At 38.9% G+C, this 15,082-nt stretch overlaps 1 protein-coding gene across 50 annotated transcripts in view; it reads left to right on the plus strand.

Annotated features, from left to right (window-relative positions):
- LOC105470366 (zinc finger and BTB domain containing 20) overlaps positions 1-15,082 on the plus strand; it is an 814,500-nt gene that overhangs the window by 710,665 nt on the left and 88,753 nt on the right. The gene's annotated exons all lie outside the window — the stretch shown is intronic.

Genomic DNA, 15,082 nt, shown 5'->3' on the forward strand with positions numbered 1-15,082 from the left:
CAGGAGGCAGTTCTTCGCTTCAGTCTACATATAGCATCTAAGGGAGACTACTTCTTGCTGAGTTTTGCACATACACACTAATGCCCGCCATCACCTTGGTGAGTGAGAATTACAGGATTGTAAGGCCTGGAGCAGACCCCAAAGATGGACGGGCCTGTCCATGGTGACAGTTTGTTAGGACCAAGCCTTAATCCCAAACATGTAGGCCTCCTGACTCCTAGTCAGGTATGCGTTGGATAACTCAAGGGATGTTCAACGTTCCTGAAAGATAAATTCCACATGACTGGCTCCTAAACCTGTTTTCAAGCACCCATTAGTAAAAGGAGGAGGAGAAGACAAATATATACATATAAATACATATGTTATAGGAGCTGAGAAAAGAGTGCTGTGTAACAAGGAGCCTGACTGGCCACCTTGAGCTCTAGTTAGCCTCTTAAAGCCTATAAAATATTTCCTATTACTAATAATATCTTCAGGGCTGTTGGAAGGATCTAGAGAGATGCTCACCTAACACGAAGCCTAACTCACTTGGAAGCTGAGGAAGGGTTAATTTCTTCTACCTCTTCCTCCTCCTTCTTCTTTGCCCTTACTTTCACACATTTCTTCCTCCCTCCTCTAGGAAAGGAAGGAAAACAGAAGGGATCTGATGGAGAGATAGTCTTTGTGAGTTTATAGGAGATTAAACTACCCTAACCTCAACCAAGTAGGCTGTAGTTTGCTGACCTCCTGGTGAGCAACAGCACAACCATGGAGCAACAGAAGAGCCAAAGGCATTTTTGATAAACCATGGTATCTCTCAAGGGATTTTTTTAGTGGTTTACCAGCTCCAGACAAGGCGCTGGGCAAAAACTGCAATACAGACTGGGTTCTTTTCAGTCCTTGTCAGTCACTTCATCTTCTCCTCTGCCAGCAGAGCCTAGGGTCCTTGTGTTAGTTAATCTGATTCCTTCCTTCAGCTTCCCTTGTTCCAGAATTATCCCTATCCCTCCCTCCAGCTCCAGTCCAAAACTGCTTTACACTGAGATAACTCTCTTGGTGTTGAAGTGGTTACAGCATCAAGGCATGAATGGCTTAACCCCTCTGTGGCATGTTTGCATCTCAGAAGAAGTGTTGGAAAACTTTTTTTAACAAGGGGACTTTTCTTCTTGCAGCCTCAGAATCAGCTATGTTCCCAATGTGGCTATACCCACCCCAACCCTTTCTTTCTTTTTTTTTTTTTTAAAGGGTTGAAGTCTGGCTGAGTCACCCAGGCTGGAGAATAGTGCCACAATCAGGTCTCACTACAGCCTCAAACTTCTGTCCTTGCTGTAATCACACATGTGATGTGAACTCAGAGAAGCAAACTTTCTTCCTGGGGGAAAGAGAGGGAGGGAATATAGGTTTACATAGTAAATAAACCCACTGTGATAGCAAAGGGTCTCTCTTATGAAGATATGACACAGTATTACTTTTTTGGTATGAAAATAAGTTTCTATCTTGGATAGCCAAGGCCCTAACAGGTAACATTATAAGAGTACTATACACAAATTTAAAACCCAAATGTTTTGTGATAAGTCAGGGCTTCTACCTCCTGTGAACTCTGGGCATTTTACAAATTTGAATAATCAGTCAACTCTAGTCTCCTATTTTTACAGATTAGAATATTGAGGCTCAGATGGGACACAGGTTTTCTTCTAGGTCACCAAACTCAATAGCGGAACTGAGTTTGGGGCCCTTGGGCCTCTAGGGAGATCTGGCTTTTCTGTCTGATAATTAGGGGAACTCCTAAGAGCACCTCCATCCACCCCAGCCAGCTTTCCTTTCTTCTGGTCATTTCTCTTTAACAGTTGTTGCTCCTGCAATCATCGAAAAAAAATGTTAGCACGAGAATCAGAGAGGCTATGGGGCATTAGAGGAATATTAGCAACTATTGAAAAGACATTTTGACCTATTTCTGTAGTTATCAATTTAAGAGTATTTGTTGCCTGGAAATGCACCAATGGCGGGTGGGAAGTTGGATTGCACCAGCAGCCTGTTCAGTTACAGGAGGTGGTAATTCCAGTTAATAAAAGGGTGAACTTCAAACACATTTTAACCAAATCAAATTGTAGCGGGAAATATCATATTACTGATGTTCAAGCTGACTCACAGCTGGTAACATTAGTCAGTATATAGGCCCCAAATTCTGACTTTTCAGCATTTTCAGATGAGTTTCTGGCAGTGAGCGAGTTCCCCAGGCACATTGTTATGTAGGAATAGGAGATTTTTAGCTAACATAGGAGCTAGCATAAATGAAGAATTTTTTTATTCTCGTTAGACTTTTTATAAGATTGTCAGATATTCAAATAATATGTAACCAAGCCAAACTTCAGGTTGATAGGAAATCTAGAGCCAGGAGTTTTAATTTTTTTGTTGTTTTGTTTTTTTCTGTGACATGTTGGCAAATGATAAAAGCAATTCACTCTGCTAACCAGAGATGCTGGGCAGAATTCCCCCAACACTGATTTCATGCCATGAAAAGCACATGAAGTCTGGCCTGGCAAGGCATGGTGAGGAGCACAGGCTTTGTGTCCTACTGCTCCAATTTGAATTCCAGCTTAGTCCCTACTAGCTGTGTGACCAGAGGATATTCACGTAACTTCTCTGAACCTTAGGATTCTCGTACCAAAAAAAAAAAAAAAGGGCAAAATATCAATCATTCATAGTTGGTATGAAGATCAAATAGATAATATATGTAAAGAAATCCATGCATAAAGAAAAACAGTGCCAAGCGTGTACCAGGTGTTCAGAATTGATCATTGTTATCTTCCTCCCTTTTGCTGCTATAGTGTGCAAGTTTTTTTTTTTTAAGAGAAAATTATTTTCCAATAAAATGCACAGCTTTTAATATGATAATAAAAGGAAACGCTGCTGGATACTCCACAGATCAGTCTGGTCAGTCTTCTTGGAGTGAATAACTGTTTGCCACCTCATTTTAGTCCCAGTTAAGCTTAGACTTCCCTTTATTAGCCTCTTTCCGGATCATACATACAATAGGAGACATGGGCTACATGATAAATAAAATGGCCGCCTGATAACACAGCCCCAAGTTGTATGAGCCTTGGTGAGACAGGGGATCATATGAATAGCCAGAACCCTTCATCCCTCTTCCGTACCTGTCCTACTCCACCTCACTTCGAATCAGGAGAGATGCCAGACACCTTTCTATGGGATTGCCTCCCACCTGGATTTTTTCCTAAACTTTTTCTATGTGCCTGAGTCTCCATTTTCAGAGATTAATTCTGATTTGGTTCACCTACACTTTTGATGCTCTAAAACCTTTTTATTGTGGGCAGATTGTCTCAAATACTGTATGTGAGAATGGAAAAAGAAAACGCTGCCCAAATGTAAGCACCATTGAATCAAAGAAACAGTATTTTTTCAGTTGCATTATTTGAGGATCCAGACAACCTTGAATCCTTTACAAAAGCACATCAGTAAGGCTATCCTCTCTCTTAGAAAAGATACACACACACACACACACACACACATGCACACCAGCAGAAGGCTACTCTTCATGAGGCAAAGGACTAGAGTGTCCAAGAGGAATACAAAATGAAAAAGATGTTTCTGTAAGAAGAACCCAGACCTAGAAGCCAGGACATTCAAATTCTATTTCCCACTACCATGGGAACCTTTCTTCTTATATGGATCCTAGCATACCTGCCTCTCCCCAACTCCACTGTCACATCTAGAGAACATGGATTCCAACTCACACTCCTGAGGGGCTATCAGGAAATGTATTTGTTGCTGTTTTTTTATTTGTTTGTTTTTGTTTGTTTGTTTGAGACGGAGTCTTGCTCTGTCACCCAGGCTGGGGTGCAGTGGTGCAATTTCCGCTCACTGCAAGCTCTGCCTCCTGGGTTCACGCCATTCTCCTGCCTCAGCCACCTGAGTGGCTGGGACAACAGGCGCCCACCACCATGCCCGGCTAATTGGCTAATTTTGGGGGTTTTTTGTTTTTTTGTTTTTTTGTGTTTTTTTTGATAGAGACAAGGTTTCACCGTGTTAGCCAGGATGGTCTGAATCTCCTGACCTCATGATCCACCCGCCTCGGCCTCCCAAAGTGCTGGGATTATAGGCGTGAGCCACCACACCCGGCCTTTGTTGCTGTTTTGAAAGACATTTTGATACCCATACCAAGAGCATTTTGCACAGGCCGAGTATTTCCCTCATTTGAAAGGATGAAGCCCTGAATTATACTTCCCATCACTCTGGAATTGGTAAAAAACTAAACTTTTTACACTAGTATGGGAAGAAAATGATGTTCTTAGAATGCCAACTTCTAGCAGGGTGTTAATAATCATCTAAAATATCTAGAACTAATGCAGACCCTTTGACCTGGTCTGTCATTCAATTGACTTACACTTTAACCATGCATGTTTTTGATAAACATTAATTATGGAGTAACCCGGTGTGAGAGGAGCTGGGGACACAGTGAGCGCATCTCTCCCCTCACAGCCTCACTAACCCTCCAATCCCCTAATGCACATCGATTGTAAGCTGACTTAGAGTTGTACAGATCCTTCCTTTCTGTGCATTGAGTCGTTTCAGTATGTTATGGAGGGTGCTTCTATAGCCAGGAGGGCCAGGAGGACTTGCTTTTTCTAAACTGCTAAAGCACTTATTTGTATGTCTCCTGTGGCACTGATTACTTACTGTCTTATACTAGAGCATGTTTATATGTCTCATTCCTCCTGCCACTGCACAGTAAGCTTAATAAATACAGAGACTGTATTTACACAGTTGTATCCCCCCCAACACCTAGAATGTGCCATCAGAAATAAAAGGTATAGTAGTAAATGTTGTGATTTGAATGAGTGAAATTAACAATAGCATGTGTGTTTTTGGAAATAAATCACCTTTTCTGAATCCATAAATTTCTACTCAGAAGCAGAGAACATCACTCAGTTACATCAGAAAAGCTTAAGGATTTTTTTTTCCAGTTTATTACTTATAGGGTTCATTCTTCCCCACTCTTGACATTTGTACATAGTAGGTTTTTAATAAATTGTTATTGATGTATTAATTAAAGGTATAGAATAAAGTAGAGGTGTCCCACTTCTGTCTTCTAAAATAGTAATTTTGATTCTCATCTACTTCATCTTCAGACCTTGTCTACTCCTACAATACAAATATCCTGAGATTTCATTCCAAGTGGTTCCTGACTTGAGCTTAGACGTGGTCATGACTTTTAACTTGGCCTCTTTATCAGGCTTCTTACAGGGCAGAAGGAAAATCTTTTTTTTTTAATTCCGTTTCCTCCTCTTCCTCGTAGGACTGTTGTGTAGTTGAAAAGGACCTATATCTATGTAAAAATATTTTAATTCCTAGAATAACATACCAGATTCATAATGTCAGATTGAGGAAGCTTTGGCATCCCAGCACACCAAATAGTTTTGTACACCCTGTTTCAAGCTTATCCATGGACCTGAGGGTTGAGGAGTTTATTACTCTAAGCTTGTAGGTTAGGTTCATATGATCTGTACCAGCTACATTAACTGTGACCTCAGTCCAAATGAGGTAGCTGATTTAATACGTCCTCTCCAGTCACAGAAAAGCTTCACCATTACTTTCCAACCTGATTAGATGCTAAATTTCATCCACACAAAATGATCTGGAACCAGTCACCTTGGTGTTAGGTCACAGGAAGTGATAGCAAAGAATTCCAAAATAAATACATTATTCCAGTTTTCCTTTGGTTCTTCCTCAAAAAGTCTGTCTCACCGCAGGCTCAGAGAGCCAGTCCCTCCTCAGCTAGACATTCTGTTGAGTCATGTTTACTGTCCCCCTCAGAAAGGTTCCAAAAGCAAATGCAAGAGGTTGCCGAATGCAGGGACATGTGGCGTGCATGCTACTGAAGTGAGAGGCATAGCACACACCTGCTTTTTGGCTGTGGCAGGCCATCTTGACTGTGCCATGCCACAAGTTAGCATTTTGGATGAGCAATTGCCATTCTGTTGTTTTCTTCTCAACACATGGTGTTCAAAAACAGTTAAAAGAAAACTGTACCCATTTGCTCATCCCAGAAATCTAAAATTTCAAAGAAGCATGCCAAATTAATTTTCACATAATATTTTCCAAGCTTTTTCTTTGCACTGAGAAATGATATTTCACTTTTTGAACTCTTGGTGTCCTGGCCTGAGGTAAATGGGTACAGTTTCTCTTTAAATGGCATTAAACATATCAAAGCAGGATTATATCTGTCACCGTCTTTTTTTTTTTTTTTTCTAATGGAATCAAAATCCTTCAGGGAGTGTCCCAAATCCACATTAATGTCTTTGAGTGCTAATGTTTCCACTGGGACTTTTACATTAGCAAAATATAAGTGTGTGGTTTCTCCCCCTCTCTCTGCTGTCTGTATAAGAAAGAAACAACTGCGCATCCGTTATTCTCCATGGCCTTCAGCTAACCCATGCCAAGGTGGTAAACGATGACTAGAGATTTTTGGTGCTAATGATTCCTTTTCTCCCTTTCACTCCTTTGTACCGCTTGACCAGAAAGCTACTGCGAATGCTGCTTCCAACATGGACAACTCTTTGGAATCCCAGCCGTGAATCTTTGGAATCCCAGCATTTGGTCTGTTAAACAGAACAAACTGCAGTAGCCATCAATGCTGTTTTTACCTTTGGTTCTGATAGTGGAAAAATTAGACAAATACCCAGAACTTAGGATCTCACTATAGATATTTTTGTAATTAATATTGGGATATGAGTCGTGTGTCCTTTTTTATTGCTGGTGGATACACTTTCTATGGACCTTAATCCCTCTTTTTTGTTCTTTAGCAAAGCATTTCAAATGGTATTTTGTCAACTCTTGAATATCAAGTGTCAGTGGAAAACTACAATGTCATAGATAGAAAATAATTATAAATAATAAATAACTTTAACATAATGAATAGCTGTCATAGTATAGTTAATCTTAGAATGCACCTTTTATTTGCATTTGAACATGCTCTGGAAAATTACACTATTTCTTGAATAATCGTTTTTATACGTATATAGAAGGCACTAGAAAGCTCTGCAATATCTGTCTCTGACTCCCTTCCAGAGTTTTTCTTCTTTTAGCACCATCCTGTCTGCTGAGGGCTTTAGTTCTGGAGCTGATGGAGAGAACCATCCGTGGAGAGCTGGGAGGTGCCTTGCTCTTGAAGCTCACCCTTTTCATCGTTTCACTTTCTGGAGCACTCGGGAGGACTGCACTACTTCCTTAGGCCCTCTTCTATCCTTCCACCTTCTTCTTCTTCTGTACTTTTTCTTGCTTTTTCTGTTTTTCCTTTTCTTTTCTTATCCCGTGTGAAACTAGAACATGAACTAGGGTGTGTGTGTGTGTTGATGGAGAGGCACGGGGAGGAGGGGACTCTCCAAATGCCCCAGCTTACCACGAGGAGAGAAACTCCATGTTTTCATTTAAACAACTTTTCCCGACATCTAGGCCTTCATATATGAAAGAAAAATTCATTTGTTTTCCTTTCCACACTTAAAAGAAAACAAGGTAAGTAGAGGCAATGAGAATGCCAACCCTGGAAGTAAAAATGAAGCAGACTATGTGCTCACCTTTAAATATTTTTAAGGATAAAACCCTATCTGCTGGCAATTAACAGGGAATTGACTGTGCCAGGTTTTTGTAGGAGCGAGCAGTGCATGATGTTTTCCTGGCACTGAAAGAGTTTAGGGGGTATATTTTTACGTTTTTAGCATTAATTTTTGCATGATAACTTTGCAACATCAGGTAAATTGTCTTCTAAATTTTTTTTAATACATGAGTGATTTGAATTTTCTACATTAATATTCTATTTGGTGAATCCAAATGTTAGTTTGCTCATACTCGTATATTTAAACATCAAGATGACAGAAAATGTGTGTTTATATTTGAATTAATTCTGCACATAACTTAGCACCATATAGTAGATATTCGTTAAAAAGACTGCCAGCGGCATTCATTGTTGTTTCATTTTTGGGTTTCTCCCTTAGCAGGCTTCTAAAGCTTTGTAGATGGACAAACTTGGATCCAAATATGAGTGCCCAAAATTACTTTCTAGCTTTGTGTGTCTGGTCAAAGCACAATCTTGCTGTGCCTCAGTTTCTTTGCTGGAAGAAATGGAAACATAATCTCTGCTCTAGGAGATGTTTATGAGGATTAAATGGGATAATTTGTGTAAAGAACCTAGCATAGTACTGAAATGTGGTAGGCACTCACATGTTATTTTTCTCCTTTCTTCTTTTTAAGAGAAATCCTTGGATAATATGATCACTTCTTTAGTCTTAAGCTATTACTACTAGTGATTTTTCTCCATAACCAGATTACTTAAACTAATTGTATTCATTAGGTTTTAGCTACTCGATTTTTGTTCATCTCAAAGGAAATCATTGTGCTTTGCCGTATACTAGAATATAGCTGTAAGGGAAATGACTTGGAGATTAAGTACAGTCATCCCTTGATATCCAGTAGCAGGGCATTGGTTCCAGGACACCCCATCCGACCCCACCCCACCCCACAGATACCAAAATCAGCAAATGCTCAAGTCCCTAATATAAAATGGGATAGTGTTTGCATGTTACCCATGCACATGCTTCCATATACTTTAAATCATCTCTAAATTACTTATAATACCTAATGCAACGTAAAGTCTATGTAAATAGCTGTTATACTGCATTGTTTCTTTGTGTTATTTTTCATTGTTGTATCATTTTTTTTATTGGAGGGTACTGTTTTTTCCAAATATTTTCAATTTGCGGATATAGAACCTATGGATACGGAGGGCCAGGGAGCTGACTACAAATGTGTTAGATATGAAAGAAGCATTACTTAGCAAGGTTCTCTGCCTTATTCCTAGTTTCATCCCCATCCTCGACCTCAGTACCCTCTCAAGACTGGGCAGAAGGAGAAGAGCAATGCCTAGAGAATTCTGTTTCTTAGCTACTGAGTTAGGGCATTGAATTTAGGATGGATTCTAAAAGGGAAAAAAAACATCCAAAAGCATAGAATAGCTGAAATCCAATCTTTAGGTGTGGAGTACCAGAAACATTCCAGATTATTTCCAGTGTCTAACTAAAATATAATGCAGGGTTTATGCCTTCTCTCAAGATTCAAAATTAATGATTACGATTTGGATTATTCCAATGGGAATTAGTTTGACTACTTGATTATTCAAGAGGTAGTATTGCAGATGTGAAACAACTATATTGTTAACTCTTCTTGAAGCAGCAGAAACTATGTCTAATCTTACAGTTTTTACTTTTATAATACTTGCACAGAGAGTTCAGAGAGTTCACTTAACAAATGAATCTAGTCAGCAGTTTCTTGACCATGGTAGTGAAAATGCTACAACACTGGGTCCTATTTTTACTACCCAGTAATATATTTTATACATACTCATCTATATCTATAGATATCTCCCCCCCGTATCTTTTTTGTGTGTATATAGATATATATAATTGTTTAAATAAAAGGCCTTGAAGGACCCAATTCCACTGGATTCCTCATAGCCCCAAATCTATCTGTAAATTCATTATTGCTTAGAATTGCAACTACACAATTAACTTCTGTGACCATTGACAAGTCCTCAGTTTCCTCTTTTACAAAATGACTAAAAGATCACTAAGGTCAAAAACACTTCCCACTCCAGAATATGATTCTTTCTCTCTAGTGAGAAGTCATATCTTTTTGAGAGGTATCCTATTGTTTGAACTTAGCACAAGTTTTTTCCCTAATGCAAGAATCACAAATGAAATTATTAGTATTCTACTAGGGGGTTGGGGACTTGTACTTGCTCTTAAAACTCTTTCAGGACAACCATTGAGATAGGTGTCTTTTCATTTCTATTACTCACTTAGACACTGGGACTCAACATGGTGGGTCCAGCCAGACCTCCAGAGGAGCCTGTCAGGTTTCTGTCATTCCCCTCCCCCGCCAAAAAAATAAATAAATAACAGAAAAAGACTAAAATCTACCCAGTTTCCCACTTCTGGGCCCCTTCAGGGCACTTTCTCTTTGGTGCAAATGAGGCCTGTCCCTCCCAGTCTAGGTCCATAGATGCTTTGCTGTTGTGCTTGATTTTAATGACATGGTCTGCTTTCATCAGCCTTACCATTTCCCGAGTAAGGTATTTCTTGGTAGTTTGCATTTTTTTTCTTTTAATACCTGTGTATTTAATGTTATGTCTGATAGCGTCTGATTGTCCCCATGGTGAACGTGGTTTTTATGTCATTAATATGTGGATTTGGTTTGTAAAAATGAGAGTAGACTGCCAGTATGGTATAGTACTTTGTTGGGGAGGCGGAGAGATTCTCTCTATTTTCTCTTCTTCTTACAAGAAGAAAAAGGCTCTAAATTGAGCCCTTTGGATTATCTTGTTCTCTTTTTACATTTGAATTTCAAAATCCCCTTTAAATGAACAAATCTGAAGGTTTCCATTACGACAGCTGCCTTTGGGCATGCCCCCCACCCCCCCCCAGTCCCCGTGACTTTATGGCTGTGGGCACTTCTTCCTTTCAGCTCTTTGTGAATATTCTGTGTCCCTGGCCCTCTCTCAGAGTCACATTGACATTCAAACAATAACCTCTCCCTTAGTTGGTGCTCCTTGATTGCCAAAACGAGCACTCTGCCTCTATTGCTTTACCTCTGTTAACAATCATTCTCCATGTTTCTGAAGAAAAATAAAGTCTTAACATTTAATTTCTTATTACACGATAAGTTTTGATGAACACCCAAGTATTAGATGTTGATGAATGCTGAGGGGAAGACCCAGACAGCAGACACCAAATCTTATTTTTGGAGACTATTTACGGTATAAATGTGTAGCACTTGGGGGTGGGTGAGTCTTGCACATTTGAATAAAAGAGGAACGGAGTTGTTGCCTCATCTGTGTCAGGACCTTCTCTTCTTCAGTCTGCAATGCAGTCCTGCTTTGGCTTAATTAATCCATTAAGCTCTATCTTAACCCTAGTCAGTAATGATCGAGGGGCTCACCGGAGCCATCTAGAATGGGAGAAATTAGATGGATAATGATTTTTGTGCTGATGATGTGTTCTGTCTTTTTATATAGTTGATCCCGTGAGGGACATATTTCTTTGGTGTATTCCTGCTGATGTTCTCAAGACAGATATATTACAGAGAAATAAATCAGACTGTGAGACTTTGCTAGTGTCTACTTCTTGGTGTGTAAATTTAATGTTTTAAAATTAAAGCTGTTTTTAAAAATATAGTTTTATGAATATAATATTAAACAATCAAGAGAGAGAGAAATTTGGGGAACTCTCATTTTAGTATTATTTGTTACTACACTCAGATGCTGCTATGGAATATTTATGTTCCTAGTCTTCTGATTCCTTCCTCTGTGAGTAAACTGTTTTTAAGATGGTTCCTCCTCAATCCAATTCAACAGGTGTTTAGTAATAACTATCATGTGCATAGCAGTTGACAGTTCTCAAAAAGCATGAGACTTAAATGGCTTTGTGTATCTTAAAGTAACAAAACAGGACTGTTTTCGTTTTTGTTTTTTATACCAATTTGAAATCAATACTTAAAAGTTGCAAGGCAATAAATAATCAAACTGTATTAAATACCATATTTTGCTACCATCAAAATAATTTATAAACAACTACAATACACAATTTAAAATACATTTTTTTTTCTGAAATGTGTGGAAAGGTGGGTGGAGTGGTTCTTACCTTGTTTTAGAGGGTTAACAGTTGGCTGGAAATCATCTTAGAAATCTCTCTGGCATAAGTAAGGTGTAAGTTATCATTTGAATGAAGGAAAGTTGTTCTTCAGTGCACGAAGGATTATTCCATAGATGCAGGCTTATGTGGAAAAAGTTCAGAGATGGAGAGGGTGTATTCTCAGTGGAAAGAAGCCAGAAGACAAAAGCGACTTGGTGTGTGGATTAAGGTGGGCCTTAGTGGCACCGGATGCTGACAGGTTAGACAAGCAAACCTACAGGGGGCTTTCAGTGCTGGGAGTCTAGAATTCACAACTGATCTGAAGTAGGGTAGAAATTCACTGGAGGACTAAAGAGAGAGCTGTGACAGTCAAACCACTGAGAATATGTTTGGAGTGAGGAGGCAATTTTCATATCCTAGGGGCAATGTGATTAGGAGCTGGCCAAGAATATTAGTGAAAAAAGGTTTATTTGAGTTAACATCATAAGAAAATTTCTAGATTTGATAAGTGGCTCTATATGAGAAGCAATATATTAAAATGTGAATGTTTAGCAGAAGATTGAGGCATTGGATATGTTAGACTGTGGTTATATAGATTTGTATAGCAGAATGATTTAAAAGGAAAGAGAGAATGCTTTTTGTTCTATGGGTTTTGAGGGGCTAGCAGCCATCTAATTAGAGATGTTCTGAAGAGAAAGTGTTATCTAAGTTAACTAACTTAGTTAACCCTAACTAAAAGAGGAAGATTATGAGAAAAGATGGATGAGTGCATGAACCCCTCAGATGCATGAGGAGTATAAGAAGAAAAATCTATGGCCTTAAGATGTTTCTTTGAGGGACAGCATATTTAGGAGATACAAAAGAAAATATTGAGGAAAGAAATAAAGGGAGAAGATCGAGCGAAGATTATAAATTATAGAAGCCAGACAGAGAAAGAAGTCATTTTGAGCTTTTTAGGGTAAAAAAACAAAAAAGGACTAGATGGAACCCTGCAGGATCGTCTCAGCCAATATTCAAATTTTGTGTATTGGGAAAAGGAGACCTAGAAGACAGACATGGTCAAAGTAAGCAAAGACAATGTGTAGAAGAAATAGGACTTTAAGTGCCCCTTCACCTCTGCTATGCTGCCTCAGTGGGGGAATTGTCCCATCATCTCTTGCAAATCTTATGAGTTAAGCAAAGAACAGCTAAATTTGTAGAGGGCCTGGCTGACACAAACTGGCTTTTGTAAATCCATTGCCAAGAGTAAGGGAGAAAGTGATATTAAAATCTCTATCACTGCTTCAGCTGTAAACAGGGTGAAAGGCTGAAGAATTAGTGGTTTTGCGAATTTCAGAGCAACACCTTATTGCCTGCTAAGTATCAGAATCGCGTGCGTGAGAGGGCATTCAGATATACACCTACACAATTATGTAATGGTTTTCAGCTTGGTCCTTAATATGGAGGGAAAACTCTAGGGGTATCTGCCAAATTAAAATAATTAAAATTGAACTTTGACTTAATTGATTAAAAAAGAAAAATAAAGACAGAAACTGAAGAATCCTTCACTCTGTCCTAAACTGAGAGGCCGGTTTGCTTTGCACCTTGACCAGCTTTCTCAGAATGACAGTAAAAGGACTTGGTCAATGCCATGGTACAAAAGATGTGTCATGCCTTGCTTACTAGATATTTTTTAATTTGCTTCTTTTCTTTAGGAAGACCTCCTAAGTTTCACCTAAGTAAAGACCACAAACTTGAGTCCATGCTAACTACAACTGTGAGATCGTTCAGGGGATGGAGGTTCTGTGCAATTGTGACATGTTGAACGGGGCTCCCCTGCATAATGTGATCCCTGTCTTTAGGAATAGCGCTTTGCTCCCATGTTAATACATTCTGGAAATTGCTCAAGAGGCAGCTTTGGCATTAGAATAGCAACTTTCAAAGCAGTGAACGTCAGCACTTCTATTTCTCCTTCTTTTTGGCGTGCATTACATGAAGCTGGAAAGACTAATTGGCTAAATGAAGGGACTCAGTGTCGCAGAGTTGAAATCCTGGCATGTAAATGGAGAGGTGGGGAGAGACTTTGCATGCATATCTATATGGCCTCCCTTTGTGAATTATCATAATTGAAATGGTTCTGCCCCTTCTCTAGTTTCCCTGCGAGATGAGTTGGGGTGTGAAGTGCATGGCACAGAAATTCACCATGCTTTGTATCTATGATTACTTGTCTCTGTGTGCATCTTTTCCACTCCTAAATTGCATGTTTACCCAAAGTTGCTGAATAATACATTGTGTCAAAAGATGTGTCCCTGAATTAAGGTTGTTATATGACAATTATAATATGACCATGTACAGCTAACAACTGTAAAGAAAAATAAAATCGGTAAATGGCATTTTTAAAAGCAAACAAGGAAATCACTTATTTGTTTTCTAGGTGTTAGATTTACTTCCTTGACCTCTGCCAAGCATTGATAAAGACTGGTCAATAGTGGGATCAAACAGTTCACACGAGGTTGGTTCCCTATGACAGTAGTCAGCTTAGCATGTGGGATGTCTCAGTCATTGTATCATACATATACTACATATACTTTCTGTGAAAGAGTATTTCAAGATAAGCTCTACAGTTCATTTTTAACTTTTATAAAAAGCTAAAGCCTAGAACTCTTCTGGTTCACCTGTCCTGCCTTCTAGTAGCATGTTAACTAAATTGTCACAGATAAATAGGTATCAAATGTATTTCATAAAACTTACACTGGGACATCAGAGTATTTCATATGAGGATTTAACATCTCCTAAAGTATGTAAGAATTTTATAACTAAACCCAATCCCTCATACTTCATAAACCCCCTTTTTAAATGTTTAATCTGAGTGATAGATAAGGAACATCTATTAACACATCATCTTACTAACAACCATTATCAAATTATCTCTTAATATTTTGGGCAAACAAGGAAGGAAGGTTCTTTGGCCTTTGCTCTGAACCCTCGCTAAGCTCTTCCCATTTCCATTAACTATGGAACTTTGAATTCCAAGGTTGATATAAAACACAGGGTGAATGTAAGTCATCTACTTCTTTGTTAACTTTTATAAGCATTTTATTTGTAAAGCACATTTTATGCTTAGTTAAGTCTGTGAGAGCTGAACCTGACACACCAGAGTGATGTTCTGCAGTATAAACACTTTACAGACTAATTGTTGATCAGTGAGAAAATCATTTGAGCTCACTAGGTACCATTGTACAAACTTGTGTGGTTAAAGAGTGTCGCGTGGAAGCTTGACAGTGAAAGAGGGAGTTCGTGGCTCAACTGAAAGCTCAGTGAAGTTTAGACGTTGGTTAAACCAAATTTGAGAATGCCATATTTGATTTAAAGATTAAATATTAAAATGTTGCCCTTTGATTATGGGAGAAAAGGGCTTGCCT

Source organism: Macaca nemestrina, chromosome 2, assembly GCF_043159975.1.
Source record: "Macaca nemestrina isolate mMacNem1 chromosome 2, mMacNem.hap1, whole genome shotgun sequence".
Classification (NCBI taxonomy): domain Eukaryota; kingdom Metazoa; phylum Chordata; class Mammalia; order Primates; family Cercopithecidae; genus Macaca; species Macaca nemestrina.